This window comes from Pipistrellus kuhlii, unplaced genomic scaffold (assembly GCF_014108245.1).
Source record: "Pipistrellus kuhlii isolate mPipKuh1 unplaced genomic scaffold, mPipKuh1.p scaffold_m20_p_10, whole genome shotgun sequence".
Classification (NCBI taxonomy): Eukaryota; Metazoa; Chordata; class Mammalia; order Chiroptera; family Vespertilionidae; genus Pipistrellus; species Pipistrellus kuhlii.
The window spans coordinates 3,352,387-3,356,053 of NW_023425405.1; the positions used below are offsets into that span (position 1 = coordinate 3,352,387).

General features: G+C 42.5%; 1 pseudogene; it reads right to left on the minus strand.

Moving 5' to 3' along the window:
* Positions 1-243: 243 nt before the first annotated feature.
* On the minus strand, positions 244-752 carry LOC118711748 (annotated as a pseudogene).
* Between the last annotated feature and the right edge of the window lie 2,915 nt (positions 753-3,667).

The window sequence follows — 3,667 nt, forward strand, 5'->3', positions numbered from 1 at the left end:
TTTAAAGTTTCAGCAAAAGTGAAAAAAAAAAGAAAATCTCATTGTCAGTTAATGTTATGAGAAAAAATAATGCATTCTTCCACAGCGGGGGGGCGGGTGGAATGGCTTATGAGAACAGTTCTGATAGTATTCCAAACTATCAAAAGGTCTGGATAGGTAGCCTCCTTATTGGGGGGGGGGGGGGGGGGGGGGGGGGGGGGGTCGGAGGGAGAGAGGAAGAGAATGCTTACAATAATTTCAATTCCTCTTCTGAATTGCTCAGTTGCTCCAAGTGATTTTTACATTGGGAGCAGATTACTAGCCACAAGTTCACCAAATGTAGATCTATCTTGAACAGGCACATTATAGAACTCAAGAACATCCCTGGCCCTGCACATCTCATAGAGCCTGGAGTTAGGCATGGCATGGCCCAAGACATCAGCTAAATGTGACAAGAAACTGAACTTCCTATGACCATCTTCCAGGGAAATGTCCTGCCAATTGCTAGGAGCAGATGAGCCAAAAATGTCTTTGATGCTACATTCCAAAGGACTCTAGAGATCTTCAGGTGGAATGTATGTTCTGCTTCGTAAGGGAGGACACACCAGGATAGGTTCTCTCTTCGCCTCCTCTACTATCTCAGCTACCACTGGCTTCTTCTCTTCTCTGAATCGAGACCAAAATTCTCAACATGGGACCCCTGCGATTATCCACGTGAGGCCTTTTCTCGAAATGCCAGGCACTGAAACCACTGCCATCGCTACAGAGAGCTAGGCAACGGAGCTCCATGTTCCCCTTTACCACTTACAACCCCTTAGCCTAGTCCTGCAAGTAAGATAGATTTGAGGTACCATTACATCTCCTGTCTTCTCAATTGTCAACTTTTTGATCAATAAACCTTTCCTTACTCCAAACTCAGATGTTTTGAGTACAAAGCATCAGGCACACAGACTTTGGTTTGGTATCAGACCCACTAAGGTTAACTTATTTATTAGACACTAGAGGCCTGGTGCACGGATTCATGCACCAGTGGGATCTCTTGGCTTGGCCTGTGGGATCAGGCTGAAACCAGCTCTGACATTCCCTGAGGGATCCTGGATTGCAAGAGGGTACCGGCCAGGCTGAGGGACCCCACCCATGTATGATCAAGGCCTGGGAGGGACATAGAATGTTGGGCACCCAAGGAGGGACTGCCGGAGGGCTCCAGGCCATGTCTGGACCATCTAGCTCAGTCCCGATCTGCTAGACCCAGCAGTAAGCTAACCTAATTGACTGTCTGCCCCCTGGTCATCAGGGCACGTTATAGCGAGCAGTTGAGCAGCCTTAGCATATCATTAGCATATTACACTTTGATTAGTTGCACTGTCGACTGAACAATCGGACAATTAGCATATTAGGTTATTATTATATAGGATAATAGATACAGTACTTAAGGCCCATGATACAGTGGAAGTGTTTTAATTTTTGTTTCTTTTGAAATCAGAAGAAAAACTATTTTTTTAATAATAATAATGAATTCAGTTTGGATTATACTCATCTTTGTACCAAAATAATTGTAAAACATAATTACTTATATTTTTTATGGAGGAAAGAATCCATAAGAATCCATAGAGGCACCATGCCTATAGCCCCTTAATGCCACAACACAGCCCTGAAGTTTACAGCTCACAGCAGTGGAAGGCCACAAAGGGTATTTGATGTGCAGAGCCCCAGCCCAGCTCTGATTCCACTTTAAGTGTTAATCACATCATCAGATTCCACTTTGTGATAATGATGTCATTAGCATTCCCTTTTTGTCCTGATGAATCCCTTGCCTAGCACGTGAGAACTTTCCTATCCAAACTGGGGTGGCAGATCAGCAGGATGAGCATTATCTGGGCTTGTTAGAAATGCTAACTCTCAAGCCCCACCCATGACCTAATGAACCAGAATCTGCATTTCCATAGGATTTTGGGTAATTAAGCATATTAAAGTTTGTGAGGGGCTAGATGAGACCAAAGGATTTAGATGAGGAAAACTGAGGGCTGTAGAGAGGAAAGGCTGACTGACATTGCAGCACGATCAATGCCCGAAGGTAACTGGGGATTTCCTAAAAAAAGATGGTAGCAGCACAGGTAAAGAGATGTAATGCTAAGAGAAGAGTCAGGAAGGAAACGGAGATGGAATTTAAGAGAACCTGTCAGATAGAAAGAACTCTCCAACAGTTCATTTGGAACAATAAAAGACCCCGAATAGCCACAGCAATCCTGAGAAAGAAGGGTAAAGTAGGAGGGATCTCAATACCGGACTTCAAACTGTATTACAAAGCCACTGTTCTCAAAACAGCCTGGTACTGGCACAAGAACAGACATATAGATCAATGGAATAGAATCGAGAACCCAGATATCAACCCAAATCAATATGCTCAATTAATATTTGACAAAGGAGGCACGAATATACAATGGAGTCAAGACAGTTTCTTCAATAAATGGTGTTGGGAAAATTGGGTAGACACATGCAAAAGAATGAAACTAGATCACCAACTTACACCATACACAAAAATAAACTCAAAATGGATACAGGACTTAAACATCAGACGGGAAACCATAAAAATACTAGAAGCATCCTCAGGCAGCAAAATCTCAGACGTATGCCAAAAGAACTTCTTCACTGATACTGCCCCTAGGGCAATGGAAGCTAAAGAGAAAATAAACAAATGGGACTACATCAAAATAAAAAGCTTTTTTACAGCAAAAGAAACCATCAACAAAACAACAAGAAAGCCCACGGTGTGGGAGAACATATTTGCAAATAACACCACTGATAAAGGTTTAATCTCTAACATCTACAGACAGCTGATACAACTAAATAAAAGGAAGATGAATGATCCAATCAAGAAATGGGCAAGGGACCTAAATAGAATATTTTCAAAAGAAGACAGAAGGAAGGCCAAAAGGCACATGAAAACATGCTCAAAGTCACTAATTATACGAGAGATGCAAATCAAAACAACAATGCGGTACCATCTCACACCTGTCAGAATGGCCAACATCAACAAATCGACAAACGACAAGTGTTGGCGAGGTTGCGGAGAAAAAGGAACCCTTGTGCACTGCTGGTGGGAATGCAGACTGGTGCAACCACTGTGGAGAACAGTGTGGAGTTTCCTCAAAAAACTGAAAATGGAACTCCCATTTGACCCAGTAATCCCACTCCTAGGAATATATTCCAAGAAACTAGAAACACCAATCAGAAAGGATATATGCACCCCTATGTTCATAGCAGCACAATCTACAATAGCCAGAATTTGGAAACAGCCTAGGTGCCCGTCAGCAGATGATTGGATCCAAAAACTATGGTACATCTACACAATGGAATACTATGCTGCCATAAAGAAGAAGGAATTCTCATCATTTGCAGCAACCTGGATGGAATTGGAGAACATCATGCTGAGTGAAATAAGCCAATCAATGAAAGAGAAACACCACATGACCTCACTCATTTGTGGATAATAAAGAGCATTATAAACTGATGAACCAAAAGATAGATATAGAGACAGTAAAGCAACAAGCAGATTGTCAAATTACAGCGGGGAGGAGAGGAGGATCTGGGGGAGATAATAGATCAACCAAAGGACTTGTATACATGCATATAAGTACAACCAATGGACATAAAACTATGGGGAGGAAGGGGATATGGGGGAGGGAGG